The 17,784-nt window shown below is 37.8% G+C and overlaps 1 pseudogene; it reads left to right on the top strand.

Moving 5' to 3' along the window:
- The first annotated feature begins 2,929 nt into the window (after positions 1 to 2,929).
- LOC118543984 (protein SDA1 homolog) lies at positions 2,930 to 5,310 on the top strand (annotated as a pseudogene).
- The last annotated feature ends 12,474 nt before the right edge of the window (positions 5,311 to 17,784 follow it).

Raw genomic sequence — 17,784 nt, forward strand, 5'->3', positions numbered from 1 at the left:
TGCGACTTAAATTCCATACAGGTAAAAGGTCCTCAGTGAAGGTCAGGAATATGGAAAGACTTTATTAATTCAAATTTTACTTATTTAGAAGTGTGATAAGTTAACCTCATTGTATGCCATTATTATGAACATGTTTACTAAACAAAACATTGTGTTAAAATATAAAGGAAATGAAGGGGGGGGCAACTGGAGGGGGAGACGAACCATGAGAGACTATGGACCCTGAGAAACAAACTGAGGGTTCTAGAGGGGAGGGTGGTGGGGGGATGGGTTAGCCTGGTGATGGGTATTAAAGAGGGCACATTCTGCATGGGGCACAGGGTGTTATACGCAAACAATGAATCATGGAACACTACATCAAAAACTAATGATGTAATGTATGGTGACTAACATAACATAATAACATAAAAAAAATTAGAATTTAACTTGGAAAAAAAACACTAGACTGGAAAAGACTCTACTCATGAGATTTTTAAACTTTTATGTATACTGTTTTCTCCTAATTAAATGCAATTAATGTTATTTACCCACTCATTTCACAAACAAATTAGGGCATTTTAATTGGATGCCATTTCAGAATAATTAATTTCCACAACTCCAGACTTTGTTTATAACTTATTTAAAACCCCTTTTTTGTACTATGTGATTAATTGTTCAATATAATTGCAAGATTCTAAAAATTTTTTAAGAGAATATAAATTAGTAAATTTTTGGTATTATACTAACTTTTAAAAAATGGTCTCCTTTTCCATAAACTAATGGCCATGCATCTTGTTCTGTATTAGTCTAACAAGCCAGCATGCCTCCCCAACCCACCTGTATCTTTATCTTTGTCATGTCAGTTAGACACTGCTAGGACAGTAGGACCACCCCTGTAGTGATTGTCTGAGCTTTCTGCCTGCCTATCCTGCCTTCTTCCTCTTCTGGGTATTGGTATTCTTCCTCCTGACTTCTTCCTCCTCTGGGTATCCCCTTTAGGAAACTTCTTCCATTTATAGTTCATGTGGATAATGGTGTCTCTGCTTGGTCTCCTCAGAAGGCAGAACCTGAGGCAAATGGCTTATGTGCTATTACCTTATTAGGATGTGCAGTCCCAGGGACAAGCAGGAAAGGAAGGAAAGCCAATATAAGAATGTGCTATCAAGCTCTCCTCCAAGAAGCCATTTAAACAGTGATCTTAGGAGTGTCTCTCCTGGAGGAGAAAAAGGAAAGAATTTATCCATCAGCTTCCATCTCTTTTAGGTGAAAGGTTTGCCCAAGGTTACACAACAAGAATGATGGGTCAAAAATTCAAATTTAGGAGGTCTCACTCTAGAGTCCAAGCTCTTAGCCTTTTCAAGAGACGCTCTTCTGGATGTTAGTCAGTGATAAGAGTGAAGAAGAAAATAGAAGCAAGGATGGGGGTAGGGAATGTTGTGGGGGGCAGGTGAGGCAGGACAGGATTTGGAATTTTTGATTGACCTGGGAAGACTTCGTTGAGGTGATACTTGAGTAAAGACCTGTAGAACAAGCAGCTCTCTAGGGCAAGAGCATGCCAAGATATGCAAAGAAACTGGAACAGTGTCTACAGGTAAATATGGCAGCAACAGTGTGAGTGAGGGGGAGAGCAGTGGGAGATAAGATCAGAGAGAAAAGTTGGCATACAGATCCTGCAGAGCCTTGTACACCATTTTAAAACATTTGGCTCTTATTAAGATGGGAAACCACTGGAGGGTTTGGAACAGAGGAGTCAGAGGAGTGATGTGCTCAGACTTACACAATAATAAGATCATTATGATAATGGAGTAGAAAGGGGCTAAGGTGCAACTTCTTTCAAGACATGTCTCCAAAGGCCAGTAAAACAAAAGCAAAAATGAACTTTGGGACTTCATTAAGATAAAAAGCTTCTGCACAGCAAAGGAAACAGTCAACAAAACAAAGAGGCAATCAACAGAATGGGAGAAGATATTTGCAAATGACATTACAGATAAAGGGCTGGTATCCAAGATCCATAAAGAACTTCTCAAACTCAACACCCAAAAAAACAAATAATCCAGTCAAAAAATGGGCAGAAGACATGAACAGACACTTCTCCAAAGAAGACATACAAATGGCTAACAGACACATGAAAAAAGTCATCATCTTTAGCCATCAGGGAAATTCAAATCAAAACCACACTGAGATACCACCTTACACCAATCAGAATGGCAAAAATTGACAAGGCAAGAAACAACAAATGCTGGAGAGGTTGTGGAGAAGGGGGAACCCTCTTACGCTGTTGGTGAGAATGCAAGTTGGTACAGCCACTTTGGAAAACAGTGTGGAAGGGCCTCAGAAAATTAAAAATAGAGCTACCCTATGACCCAGCAATTGCACTCCTGGGTATTTACCCCAAAGACACAGATGTAGTGAAAAGAAGGGCCATATACACCCCAATGTTCATAGCAGCAATGTCCACAATAGCCAAACTGTGGAAAGAGCCGACATGCCCTTCAACAGATGAATGGATAAAGAAGATGTGGTCCATATATACGATGGAATATTACTCAACCATCAGAAAGGATGAATACCCAACTTTTATATCAACATGGATGGGACTGGAGGAGATTATGCTAAGTGAAATAAGTCAAGCAGAGAAAGTCAATTATCATATGGTTTCACTTATTTGTGGAACATAAGGAATAGCATGGAGGACATTAGGAGAAGGAAGGGAAAAATGAAGGGGTGGGGAGTCAGAGGGAGAGATGAACTGTGACAGACTATGGACTCTGAGAAACAAACTGAGGGTTTTAGAGGGGAGGGGGTGGGGGGATGGGTTAGCCCGGTGATGGGTATTAAGGAGGGCACGTACTGCATGGAGCACTGGGTGTTATATGAAAACAATGAATCGTGGATCACTATATCAAAAACAAATGATGTATTTGGGTTTCTTAAAACTCTTCCCTGCGGAGCCAGTCAGCAGCCAACATGTCTAACAGAAACAATAACAAGCTGCCCAGCAACCTGCTGCAGTTACAGAATCTGATCAAGCAGGATCCGCCAGCCTACGTCGAGGAGTTTCTACAGCAGTATAATCACTACAAATCCAATGTGGAGATTTTCAAATTACAACCAAACAAACCTAGCAAAGAACTGGCAGAACTGGTGATGTTTATGGCACAGATCGGTCACTGCTATCCAGAACATTTAAGTAATTTTCCTCAAGAGCTGAAAGATCTTCTTTCCTACAATCACACTGTCTTGGATCCAGATCTTCGAATGACATTTTGCAAAGCTTTGATCTTGCTGAGAAATAAGAATCTCATCAATCCATCAAGTTTGCTAGAACTCTTCTTTAAACTTCTGCGTTGCCATGATAAGCTTCTGTGAAAGACTTTATACACACATATTGTCACTGATATCAAGAATATAAATGCAAAACACAAGAACAATAAAGTGAATATAGTGTTGCAGAATTTCATGTACACCATGTTAAGAGACAGCAATGCAACTGCAGCCAAGATATCTCTGGATGTGATGATTGAACTCTACAGAAGAAACATCTGGAATGATGCCAAAACTGTCAATGTGATCACAACTGCTCTAAGGTCACCAAGATATTAGTTGCTGCTTTGACATTTTTCCTTGGGAAAGATGAAGAGGAGAAACAGGACAATGACTCAGAATCTGAGGATGAAGGACCAACAGCAAGAGACCTGCTAGTGCAATACGCCACAGGGAAGAAAAGCTCCAAACACAAGAAAAGGTTGGAAAAGGCTATGAAAGTGCTCAAGAAACAAAAAAAGAAGAAAAAACCAGAGGTCTTTAACTTTTCAGCTATTCATTTGATTCATGATCCCCAAGATTTTGCAGAAAAACTACTAAAGCAGCTCGAGAACTCTACGTAGAGGTTTGAGGTGAAAATGATGCTCATGAACCTCATCTCCAGATTGGTGGGAATTCACGAGCTTTTTCTTTTTAACTTCTATCCATTTGTGCAAAGGTTTCTGCAGCCCCACCAAGGAGAAGTAACAAAGATCCTTCTGTTTGCTGCCCAAGCATCTCATCACTTAGTACCCCCAGAGATCATTCAGTCAGTGCTCATGACTGTGGCCAACAATTTTGTCACCGACAAGAACTCTGGGGAGGTCATGACAGTAGGAATCAATGCTATAAAAGAGATAACAGCTCGATGTCCTCTAGCCATGACTGAAGAACTTCTCCAAGACCTGGCTCAGTATAAAACACACAGAGATAAGAATGTGATGATGTCTGCTAGAACTTTGATTCAGCTCTTCTGAACACTGAATCCTAAGATGTTGCAGAAGAAAGTCCAGGGTAAGCCTATGGAGTCCTCCATAGAAGCAAGAGTGCAAGAATATGGAGAATTAGATGCTAAAGATTACATTCCAGGAGCAGAAGTTTTAGAAGTTGAAAAAGAAGAGGATGCTAAAAACGATGAAGATGGGTGGGAAAGTACCAGTCTCAGTGAGGATGCTGAAAACGATGAAGATGGCTGGGAAAGTACCAGTCTCAGTGAAACATCATTCCAGATGTTTCTTCTGTAGAGTTCAATCATCACATCCAGAGATATCTTGGCTGCAGTTGCATTGCTGTCTCTTAACATGGTGTACATGAAATTCTGCAACACTATATATTAGCACCATATAACACCCAGTGCTCCGATGGTGAGTGGGTTGATGTGCACCACTCTTCTGATGAAGAACAGCAAGAAATATCCAAGAAGCTCAACAGCATGCCCATGGAGGAGCGGAAAGCCAAAGCTGCAGCCATTAGCACGAGCCGAGGTTTAACTTAGGAAGACTTCCAGAAAATCCGCATGGCCCAAATGAGGAAAGAACTCGACACTGCCCCAGGGAAAACCCAAAAGAGGAAATACATTGAAACTGATGGTGATGAGGAGCCCAGGGGTGAGTTACTTTCTCTTCGGGACATTGAACGCCTTCATAAGAAGCCAAAGTATGACAAGGAGACAAAACTAGCCGCGGCAACGGCTGGAAAGACAGACCAAAAAGAATTTGTGAGGAAGAAAACCAAAATGAACCCATTTTCCAGTTCCACAAATAAAGAGAAGAAAAAACAGAAGAACTTTATGATGATGCGATATAGCCATAATGTCCGGTCAAGAAACAAACGTTCCTTCCGAGAAAAGCAGCTGGCACTACGAGATGCACTTTTGAAAAAGAGAAAAAGAATGAAGTAATCTCCAAGCAAATTTTCCATTCCAAGAAGAGTGCTAAATTTGTATCATTATTTTGAAAATTAGTTAATCAAAAATGTTTATTTACATTAAAAAGTCCTGAAGCACTATATTGTGAAAAACATAGTAAACTTGGTAGCAATTTAGTGTTTTTGTTTTGGAGATGGGTAATGGTGGGAATGTTTGAAATGTAATCAGTAGTGGTGTTGTAAAATCATTTTCATTTAGCATTCATGCAAAAAAAAAATGTTGAGTGCCTACTAATTGTCATTGTAGATATAAAAATGAATGAGCCATAACCCCTCACAGAAGGCATTCACAGCCTATTTGGGAAATAGAAGGGGGCAGATGTGTGTTGTATGTGTATTTATAGTGCAGTTTAAGTAGTTCTCTAATAGAGATAGGTCTGTGCTTCTCTGGGGTCATAGAGACCTCTGCAGGGCATGGGAGTTAAACATTTTCTCTTAAAACAGGACAATGTTACAAAAGTAAGAGATTCTTACTTGTATATAGGCTTACCTGCTGAGAACAGGGACCTGCTGTACAGATTCTTCGTAGCCAATTAGGTCTTTCAGTCCATCCAAAAAATGTAAGTATTTTTTTGAATGCCAGGTACAGGCTTTTTGGTTAAGACCTCTCTTTATAAATTGCCTTAAGTATAAATAGTGATCTTGGAGTGTCTTTAGTTCGTCATTTGGGCTGCCATAGAGGAAAAAGAAATCAGATTGGTTTCCTCAGCCTGCCTTCATGCTGTGGTATTTTCAGGCCACTGTTTGCTTTGTCTCAATAAAAGGTTCTTAATGTCAAAAAAAAAACTAATGATGTATTGTATAGTGACTAACATAACATAATAAAATAAAATTAAAAAAAAAAAAAGAAAGGGGCTAAGGTGGAAGTAGGAATAAGTAGTCAGAAGGCTTTTGCAATTTGTAGGTGAGAGAAACTAGTGGACCAGGGTGGTGGAGGTGATGAAGAGTAGATGGGTTTTGAAAGTAGAAGCAGGTTTTGCTGATGGATTAAGTTACAAATAAATAAATAAATAAATAGAAAAGGCCCTATATTGGGAAATTTAAATAGACATTTTAACTCATGGGACAAAGAAGAAATTATGATGAACATTTAAAAAGGAAATACTGTATTTAGAATCAAAGCAAAATGTGTGAGATGCAGTTAAAGTGTACTTGAAGGAAATGTATAACCTTCAATACTTAAATTGCAAAAGAGGAGAGGCTAAAAATTAATGTGATAAGCTTCCAATTTGAAAGGTTAGGAAAATAATAGCAAAATGAACTCAAAGAATTAAAATGAAGGAAATAGGAATTACAAGAACAGAAATTGATACAATATGTGATACATACAAAACAGAATCAACAAAGTCAAAAATTGATTGTTTTGAAAACATTAATAAAATGGATATACCTGGTTACCCTGAATAAGAAAGAAATAGTAAAGGTAAATAATATTAAAAATAAAGGAAAGATACAAATAAAGATACTGAGAGATTAAGAAGACAATAAGGATAAGTAACTTTATGCTAATAAATATTATAACTTAGATAAATAGAATGGTCAAGTTTGCACACTTAAGTAACTTAGAATGGAATCATAATGAATCTTCCATAATGAATCCAATAATCATAGAAGAAATAGAATCAATAGTTAAAATCTCCCCACAAAGAGAACACCAATACCAAATAGTTTTATTGGCAAATTCTACCAAACATATAAGAAGCAAGTATTTCATAATACAAAAAAGAAGCAACAGTTTCTAACTCATTTCATGAGGCTGGGATAAACTTAATACCAAACCCTGACAAGGTTCATAAAAGAAAATTGCATGTTAATTTCATTTACGAACATACATGCAAAAATCCTAAAGAAAATATTAGCAAATTGAATTCAGCAATCTATAAAAAAAGATAATGCAGTGTGACCAATTTGGATTGGTCCAAGAATGCAATATTAATTTAACATCTTATAAAAACCAATTAATGTAATTAACACATAGCCAGTGAAAGGATAAATAATTATATGAGCACATATAATTGCAGAAAATAGAGCCTTGTGTGATTCAATGGACATTCAAGAAAAAAAATCTTAAAAAAATAGGATTGATAGGAAGCTCTGCAGAACATTTATATCCCACACAGACTGTTAGAAAACTAAGCAAGCTGATTCATTAATTGTATATGAACTATCAAAGGGCTAACAAGAGCCAATTTCCAAAGAAGAATAACAAGGTGGGGAGAGTTGCCCTATCAAATATCAAAACCTGTTAGATATAAAGGTATTGTAATCAAGGCAGTATGGTACTGTACAGGTAGGAAAATCAACAATTGGAGAGAATAGAACACACAGAAACAGATGCACACTTATACGGAATTGTGATATTTTACAGGATGGTCATTGCAGATTAGTGAGGGATTAACTGCTGCCAGGACAATTGTTTTTGCAGATAGAAAAAAATGAAACAATAGAGACCTTGCCTAACAACATCGTCTCTGATCATCTGTTCCCCCATTTACGCTTCTTCCACGAATGTTTTATTTTTGTGACTGGCCATACCATCCACCCAGTTGCTCAAACTACAAACCTAGAAGCAATCAATCCTTTCTTCTCTTTATCTCCCAGATATCATGTTCTGCTAATCCTTAAGTCTTGTACATACACTCTGCCCTGTCCTTTTACCCTTCCGTTACTGACTGAGGCTTCAGCCTTGCTACACGGCATTTCTTTTTTTTTTTTTTTATTGAATGGAAATACTTTAATATTTTGCAATAAACCCTTCTGGCAACCATGACCTTAAGGAACAACAAAGGTGCATGCTTAATAAAAAAATTAAGTACCAAATTTCCTCTCTACAAGAATGATGGTGATAAATGGGTAAATTGCTCAAAATGTTTGTCAAATGTCACTGCCGAGAGGAGCCCAGGGACACAGGATACCTGAATGGAATGTGGGCTACACGGCATTTCTAAGTTAAGTTCCCCTCCTGTGTCGTCCCATCACACCCAGTACTCGCCTGTTGCTATTATGCTTATACTATTGTAATTGTCAGTTTATTTCTAGGTAAGTTTCTGAAGATCTGCTAGAAATTCCTTGTGGAAGAGTATTCTGTCCTGTTCAGTTTTATTTCCAGTGCCTAGCCCTGTGCCTGGAATATAGTAAACCATCAATCAGTATTTAGAAAATGCATGAATTAATAAATAAATGAATGAAAGATACACAGTAAGTGAGTTCTGCAACTGAAACATAGAAATTGGTCTAAGTTCTTTTGTCATCTCATTCTGGTTTTTGGAGAGTTCCTCAAATGTATTCTTCTTTGTCAAATAGATCTAGTTTAAGATAATACTATTTCAGGCTATGATAAAACCACTTTTCATACATTCTTCACATTGATTAAAGATACTTCACAAGCAAAAAACATCCCAAGCTAATTCAGTTTTATCTTTTTAGAATGATGATTCTCTGAGAGGGACTAAGTCTTCTATGTTGTAACACAACACAGTGTGTCTTAAAATTGTTCCTTTTTAATTAAATGAAACATCAGTTAGAATTGTCTGGAACATCTTAGATGCCCAATACATTTTTTGATGTATGAATGAAAAATTAAAGGTATAAGTTGTGTGTTTAATATTTTTTTATATCTAGAAATGACTCTTCTTACTTATCATCACATTCTTTGTCATTTCTTTCTGAAGGAGTTTGATTGGCCAATAGAAGGACTGCTTATTCCAAACAGTCCTCCCATGAAGAAATCCATCTGTAAGACCCCGGAGCTGTGTGTCCCTATGAGGCTCAGAGTTCTGCGGAATGGAGACAAGAATAAAAATAGAGCCTTTGTTATAATTGGTCCAGACAGCTCACCTGGACGGAAAATGCAGTAAGAACAGTTTGCTCATACTTCTCGTTTCTCATTTCCACAAATTTTTGTCTTCGTTAAGGATGAGTTTCTGGGAGAATTCTGTGTTTATTTTTAAAAAGGGCTCTCGAGATGCCTGCGTGGCTCCATTGGTTGAGTGAATCTCAATTTTGGCTCAGGTCATGACATCAGGGTTGTAAGGTCATGGGATGAGCCCCGCCTCAAGCTCTGTGCTCAGGGGGGGAGTCTGCTTGAGATTCTCTCTCTCTCTCCCTCTCCCTTTGCCCCTCCCTCTTCTCTCTCTCTCTCTCAAATAAATAAATAAATCTTTAAAATAAATAAACAAATTAATTAATAAATAAAAAGGGCTCCCATGTTGATATTTGGAGATAAAAATAGAGACTGAGATTTAATTAAAACTTGTCAGGAACTTTTAACTCTTCCGATTGAGGCTAAGCACGGGAGAAAATAATGAGTTAGAAATGCGTACTTCTGATCAAAAAAAGTTCTGAGATTAATGTCTATTTTGAATTAGCATTTTTGTTTAAGTTTTATTAATGTGTTTCAAAATAACTGAGTTCATAAATTGCTTCTTACATATAATTGTATAACTCCTTATTTAAATTATTATTGTACATTATTATTTACATGAAGATCTTTGGCATATTTAACAAGCAAATACAGTTCTCAAAATATAACTTCATATAACTTATATCTCTGCCTTCGGAATAACATTTTAAAAGCTTATCATTCTAGAAAAACATCGATCTGCACTTTAGCTTATAAGATTGGAATAAAATCTTCCCATACAACCAATATTTCTCCAACATTAGAGAAAAATCACTTGCTGTATTTTCATTTTGTTTTATGACAAAAGAAATCATAGACCAGTGCAAGGCTGTGATGTAAAGAATGAGTTAAATATATTGTTTCTCATATTATTAGCAGTGCTGTTATCTTCTGACCTTTCTTTTGAGATGTTTAGAATATTTGAGGCTGCTGATAATCGTTTAATATTACTTTCTTCACATTGATTAAATATACTTCATACATCGCTGAACAATGAGTAACATTCAGATCGGCTGTCCACTGAACTGCCTGTAAAGATGATAAAGTAAAAAATTAATCTTCAAAGTAAAGTCAAGCCTGAAATTGAAATCTTTGACGCATACATTTCATAATTAGCTCATTCTGCTAGATGTAAAATGTGAGGGTAATGCCCTTAAAGTACATACGACTTTTTTTAACATCCAAAGTTAACAAATAATTTTTGTCCCTTCCTACTTTATTTTTTTACACTATGTCTTTCACTGGGGCTCAAAATTATATACAGATTTTATCTTTCCACATTAATGTTTTAAAATGCATAGTTCAGTCAGGTAATCCAAACATAATTGAGAGATTTGTTAATTTGGACAACTATTCCAGCAGAAAGTATGTGAAACCCTCTGTTATGTTCATGGAATGGTGTGTCCTAATTAATCAAGTATTCACTTTGTTCACTACATGAATTAATTATTCCCCCAAAATTAAAGTACACTGGCATACACTTGACATTAAACTCTTCTAAATATACATTAATTTTTCTTGGTCATTTCAGAAATTTTTCTACAGGATCTTCAATAGCATTGTTTGCCCAGAGCTGTATGTAAATACTGGTTAACAGAAGGTTCAAATGGAAAGAATTTTGGCTAATATTACTGAGCAGCTGCGTTGCCCAGTTCCAGAGGACACTTTTCACATTGTATTCTATACAAACGCATCCCAGAGTTGTGCAAAGTAGGAGTCCTGCTATGCTACTTTTCATATATCCAAGCTAAATATTTTCTGTCAGAAGAAATAAATGCTAATGACATGTAGGCGTACATTACATGTATTAACTTGAAACTTATTTGTAAGAAGGAAGATAGTTGGGCTATTTTGTGTCTTTACAAGTGAAATCAAGCTAGAATGATGAAATATAGACCCATTTTAACCAAATCCTATCCTGGCAACATGCTGTCCTTTAGTTACTTAATAATTCATTCTAGACAGTTTTGAGGGAAATTTGTTGTTGCTGGTTCCTCTATCTACAAAGCCAACAGAAGATCAAATATCATTTGTTTGTGATTTAGTCGATCTTTACTCTTGGTGAGTAATAAGATCTTGTCAGTTAGTCTTGGGTAGTGGCTGTCAAAATTCAAATAAATTAAAACCGTTGTGATTTCCAGGTGAATTTCTTCTCTCAGAATAGCAAGTTAAACAAGGAGAATTTTATAAGTGTTAGTTTAAGGAATTCTAAGAGGAAAGGCTCAATTTGAAGCTATGTGATAAACTTTATATTTTTAGATAATTTTAATGAGTAAGTTATTAGTAAGTTATGATCTCTGGACTCACTCAAGCACCTTAATATAGCTTTTAAGGCCCTTTGTGAATTGTTCCTGCATATTTTTCTAGCTCTATCTCTTATCAACACTCTCTCCAGTTCTTACTCTTAAACCCCTGCCACTCCCCAACACCTTCCATCTGCCTTAAAATAATAAAGATGTTCTGAGAATGAGTTTGGCCTTCGTTTCTAGATGCTGACCCTGAACTTGACACTTTCCCTACCCACCCCTGAATTAGCTGTAGCTTCTATGTTCTCCAATGCTCTGATTGCTGTGGACTTTTCCCCAGCATAAGTCCTACCGCTCTGTGTTGTGATTATCTGCTTATGCTTCCATCCATGAGACAGAGAACAGGGATGATGTGTTATTCATCCATATATGTGCTTTCTGCTATGGTCTGGTCATGGGACAGTGTGTCCTCGTTAATCAAGTACTAAGCCATTTTATTTACCACAGGATATAGGGCCAAAATGGGCCATAAATTAGTGCTTATTGAATTTATTCATTCATTCATTTATCTATTTATTTATTTATGATTAACTACACTTGATTACCATATTTTGTGAATGAACAACTATATTTGACCATTATTTCTTTCATTCAATAAAATATAGAGATTCTAAAACTATACCAGATCGTTTTCTAACTTGAAAATTTGAGCTGATACATATTCCAATTAAACATTTTTTTCTACGTCTATCATTAATCACTTTCCAGTTTAAAAATATTTAGGTTTGGATTGATAACTTAATAATATATGAATAAACATATGAATATCAACTATATGAACATCACAGGCAAAATGAATGTAGTCTCTGTATTTTCTTCAAAACTGATAAATTCAGGGGCGCCTGGGTGGCTCAGTCGTTAGGCATCTGCCTTCGGCTCAGGTCATGATCCCAGGGTCCTGGGATCGAGCCCCGCATCGGGCTCCTTGCTCTGCAGGAAGCCTGCTTCTCCCTCTCCCACTCCCCCTGCTTGTGTTCCTTCTCTCGCTGTGTCTCTCGCTGTCAAATAAATAAATAAAATCTAAAAAAAAAAAACAAACTGATAAATTCACAGCTCAGAGTGTCCAGCATTATTAGAAGAGGATTAAAATACTGAAAATTCATTTTCTTATATAAATTGTTCATAGTATAAATGTTTATAAACTTAATTTAATTGTGATAGTTTTTTAAATCCTTTTTTTAAACTTTTTAAAAAATTTTTTTAAAAAGATTTATTTATTCATTTATTTAAGAGAGAGGGAGGAGAGTGGGGAGAGGGGCAGAGGGGAAGGGAATGAGAGAATCCCAAGCAGACTCTGGGCTAAGCGTGGAGACCTACTCGGGGCTCGATCTCAGGACACTGAGATTACCACCTCAGTCAAAATCAAGAGCTGGACGCTTAACTGACTGAGCCACCCAGGTGCCCCTGAAATCTTCTTCTTCTTCTTTTTTTTTTTTAAAGAAAGCATATTATTTTAGGACAAATTATGATAAATTAAAACCTCATGATTTTTTCACATATTTAAAGATGAAAGGTAATTGATAATATATACTGACATATCAGTCAAATCTTGGATCATTTGTTTCAGAAATGTTGACATTGAAAGGAAAAAGAATGTGAAAAACCACGTTACTAAATATTTTGAAACAGAAACAATCCAGACCGAATTTCACCAACTTTTGGAGAGGTAAATACTTACTATCCTAAATGCAAAGGCATTTTCCATTCTGTGCCTAAATAATTATGTGTAACACATAATACAAAATACATATGTATCTGCATAAGAAGGCTGTTGTTAATACAATGATTCTGGAGTTTTTAATCTGTGAAATATATAAACTATGTGAGTTTATGATACCAGTGCTAATTAATAAATTTTTGCCCCAAATGTCAAGGGCTGGCAATTTTCCCTAGCTTCTGAACTACCAACTCTGTAAATATAAATTATTCCCATTTAAAAAATATATTTCACAAATGTACAGCACTTTTCTTTGGTTTACATTTGTTTGAATTGGAATCAGTAGTTATCTACTTTAAACCACATTTTAAATGTCATCAGCCCATATCATATTTGTAAAATATGTTGTAATTTTCTTTTGATTAATATTTTCCTACCAAAACAAGAATTATTCCCATAGAATTTGATAACTGCTTAAAGGTAGAGCACCAGGTATCAACATTTTTACAAAATATGTCTTGTTGAATATGAGGGGGCAATCTTATAAAATGTAAGGAAAATTATGCTAATTTTTATTTAGTAAGTCACTCCAGACGGCTTTGATGGTCTTTTCTTGGTGGTGGTGGTTCTTCCACCTCCAAAGAAAAAGGAAGATCTAGTGGTATAACAAGCATTATTTTTAAATAGTAAATATGGAATTTTTTTTGTTGATACTTAAAGTTGCAGGCATGGAGTATTGGAAATACCATTGAATTAAGAGTCAAGGGGATTGATTTTAACCCCGGGTTTACCGTTAACTAACAAAAACTTCAGCAAAGCACTCCCCTTCTCTGAGTCCCAGTTCCTCTTTGCTAAACAGAATTGGATGAAAAGCTAAGAGGAAAGCATGAAAGAATTTGATTCTTTTCAATATCTGTTGTATTCATGTCATGTGCATCAACTGGTGTTAGATATTCTGCTGGAGATTAAAAAAGGGGGGGCAAGACATTCCGTGTTCTCAGGAAACTCCTAACTTGTTGGGAAGACAGTTTGCTCAGTGAAACAGTCAGAAAGCCACAGAGGGCAGTATTTAATTGTGCAGAAGTAAAAATAATCAAGGGGTGACCTTGATTATAGATGACCAGGAAGGAGGAAGAACCTGGTGAAGGACAGCTGTTAGGGAAGGCCTCATGGAGAAGAGAGAAGATGAGAGAGATCTAAAAAGACAGAGATACAAAGCAAGAAGATAAAGAAAAGAAGAAAGCATGTACCCATAGCTTCTGTGCATTTTCCCACTGTTCTGAAATAACTGGAAGGATGTGGTGGGGCTCCTGGGATAGGTGTCCTGGTGAGTGATTGGAGAAAGGAAGTCCCCACTCCTACAGACCTGTAGCGATCTGCAGACCTGGGAGACACACTTGCTTCCTTTCTCCCAGGGCATCCTACGTTATATTGAAATACAGCCCTCAAGGTACCAGCTCCACCTGCCACTCCTCTTCCACTCTAGTGCTCACAGAGCACAGAGATCAGACTCTACTTTTCTGGACTCCCTGTACACCTGAGTAGGCCATGTGGTTGCCAGTCCTAATTCCTGGTGTGCAAGTCAGAGGACCTTATTTCTAGGACATTTGCCTCCACATAATGGAGAAATCTTGGACCACTTGCTCAGCACCTCACTCAGTCCCCTCACTCTGTAGATCAACTATCTCATTATTCTATGACAGGGGGCCATACAATGTTGTGAAGGACTCAGATTTAGGTTTGAATTTCAGCTCTCCTACTTGCTAGCTATGCAATCTTGGGCAAGGAAATTAACCTTCAGGCTCACTTTCCTCATCAGTAAAATTGGCCTCTCAGAAATGATGTGAGAATTAAGTGAGAGTAGCCATGAAATGCTTGCAGTGCTTGATCCATTTTGATAATGTGTTGCTGACTGTTTATGTGCCGGGCGCTGTACAGATATCCACACATTTAACCTGTAAAATATCACTGTGAGATAAATACTACTATAGCTGTCTTTTACTGATAGGGCAAATGAGGCTCGGAGAAATTAAGGGATTTTTCAAGGTTACACAACCAGAACAGGAGGGCTAGAATTTGAACCCAGGCAATCTGACTCCAGAGTCCACATTCCTCCTTAGGTACTTAACAGCTAATTCTGTCTCCATTTATGTTAACTGGCATGTGAACAAGTTGGAGGAATTAAATAGAGAGGAAAAAGCTTACCCCAATCCTCTCTAGCCCACCTACATGGGCCAGTTAAATCCAGTACTATTAAAACCAGGGTTTCAAAAAAAGAAAGGAGATTTACCAACCACCCATTCCTTCTATTCTCCCACTCGTTGTCCTAAAACAGGATATTCCCATAGTCCAAATGTTCTCCAGGAAAATGTGAGTAGGAGCAGATATGATAATGGTAATTCTTCTTAGGTCATGCTATAACTGCCTGGACCCACAAAGATATCCATTTAGGGAAAGTAGAAGGAATCAGGTTGGGTCTTTGGGCAGCAAAGAAAGAGAATCAGGCATATCTTGTGGCTGGGGGCTCAATTTTCTTATAGTTCCTTCCCACTCCCTCCCCACCAACTCCTTTGGTGCAACACCAGCTGCTAGAACTATGACACAGGAGGCAGAGACTTAGTTCCCATTGCCTTAGTTCCTTCTAAGGCCTCTCAGAGAAATGGAGGGCCTAATTATCTGCTCAATTGCTTTATCCCATCTAAGGAAATAAAATTGAGAAATATTCTTCATACAGTTTAGCCTTCCTGATCAGCATAAAGTCACTTCTAATTCACTTAGGATAGACAGTACATTCTAATGTAAAATATATTTAGCAAGAATCCTTCTTGTTCCAAAGGCAGGATCATCTCAACAGTCTTCTCAACAGCCCCATCACATTCCGTTACCCCTCCCTCCTCTTCCCCCACCACTCAGCCTCCTTGCCACTCTCCTGAATGGGCTGTGTAACTTGCAGCCTCTCCTGCTTTAGTGCATCTTCCACCTGTCGGACAGCTAACTCTCTAAAGAGGGGAGCTGAGAACACCACACCTCTACTCTCCTACCTTCAGTGACTTCCTGCGGTTTATGGGGTAGAGGCCAAGTTTCTTAGCCTGGTATCTTAAGTGCTTTCCATGGGTTCCTGTCTTCTTTTCCAGCTTCATCTGGCTCCTGCTCCCATCCATACACTCGGGTCCAGCCACACAAGACTTCTCTAGGTCCTAATCCTTCTCGACCAACTCCTATTCATCTGCAAAGGCCCAACCCAAATGTCACTTCCTTCAATCGGGGTTCCCTGGAGGAATTCATTGTTTTGTTTTTCCTGTGTTCTCACAGCACCCTGGCCATGTGCCTATGACAGCACCCACTCCTGCATATTTTTAAAAATTTTTTAATTACATTATGTTAATCACCATACATTGTATCATTAGTTTTTGATGTAGTGTTCCATGATTCATTGTTTGTGTATAACACCCAGTGTTCCATTCAGTACGTGCCCTCTTTAATACCCATCACCAGGCTAACCCATCCCCCCACGCTCCTCCCCTCTAGAACCCTCAGTTTGTTTCTCAGAGTCCATAGTCTCTCATGGTTTGTCTCTCTCTCCGATTTTCCCCCCTTCATTTTTCCCTTCCTGCTATCTTCTTCTTTTACATCATTAGTTTTTGATGTAGTGTTCCATGATTCATTGTTTGTGTATCACTCCTGCATATTATACTTCAGTTGCTGAGCTCTCTCCTGACAAGAGAGGGAGCTCTTCAGGGAACAAGAAAACAGTATCATTCATTTTGATATCCACAGGGCAGGCCAAATGCTTGTTTGGGGCCTGGGGGTGGAAATCACTGTTGAGTGGTTAACCAGGCTAAAGATTCCTGTTTGAAAGGGAGTTAAAGGGCTATAGAGATCACTACTAATGGAGGGAGATGAGAAACTGCTTGGTGATGGATACGACTCTGGGGAGAGAATAGAACGTTAACAGAAAAAGCCAAGGAAAGTATTTTAGGTAGAAGGAAGAGCATGAGCAAAGGCACACAATTAGAAAGTGTGCAGCATATTGAAGAATGAAAAATCAATAATGATATGCCTACTTATTTGTTGATCAGGCCTGGCACTGTGGTAAGCACTTTTCAAAATCAGCCTTTAATCCTCACTAAAACCCTGGAAGATAAGAAATTGAGGCTTAGAGAAGTTAATTTGCCCAAGTCCCACAGCTTGGATGGGGGAATGAGACTCCAAAGCGGTCTGATGGGCTCCAGGGCCTGCCTCTGGGTGGTCTCACAGGTCTGCAGCAGGAGTGGGTGTTGATGGTCCAGACCCTTGATTTCTCATATTTTCTCTCTACTCTGCTGGAAGGCTTCTATCTACAAGCTCAGTTTTTGTGTCTCTTATTACAGGTGCACTGAAATTTTAAATTTACCTTCTGCAGCTCGGAGATTGTTCAATGAAAAGGGAAAGGAAATCTTTGCCCTAAAAGACCTTCAAAGAGATGAACTGGTAAAGACATGAATGTGAAACTGGAAATAGTATATGCATACAACCAAAAGATAAATGTTTTAAAATACAAGACTTCAAACACTAACTGCTTCCCCCCTTACTTTCTCTCAGCCTTACTCAGCAATCCTCAGAAAATCATACTAATAGCTAGCTGTTGAGAGCTACTGTCAGGCATGATTTCCAGGGCTTTCTAAGAATGAACTCATTTAAGGATCAGCATGACCCTATGAGATGGATGTTCT

The sequence above is a fragment of the Halichoerus grypus genome, chromosome 11, assembly GCF_964656455.1.
Source record: "Halichoerus grypus chromosome 11, mHalGry1.hap1.1, whole genome shotgun sequence".
NCBI classification, from domain to species: Eukaryota; Metazoa; Chordata; class Mammalia; order Carnivora; family Phocidae; genus Halichoerus; species Halichoerus grypus.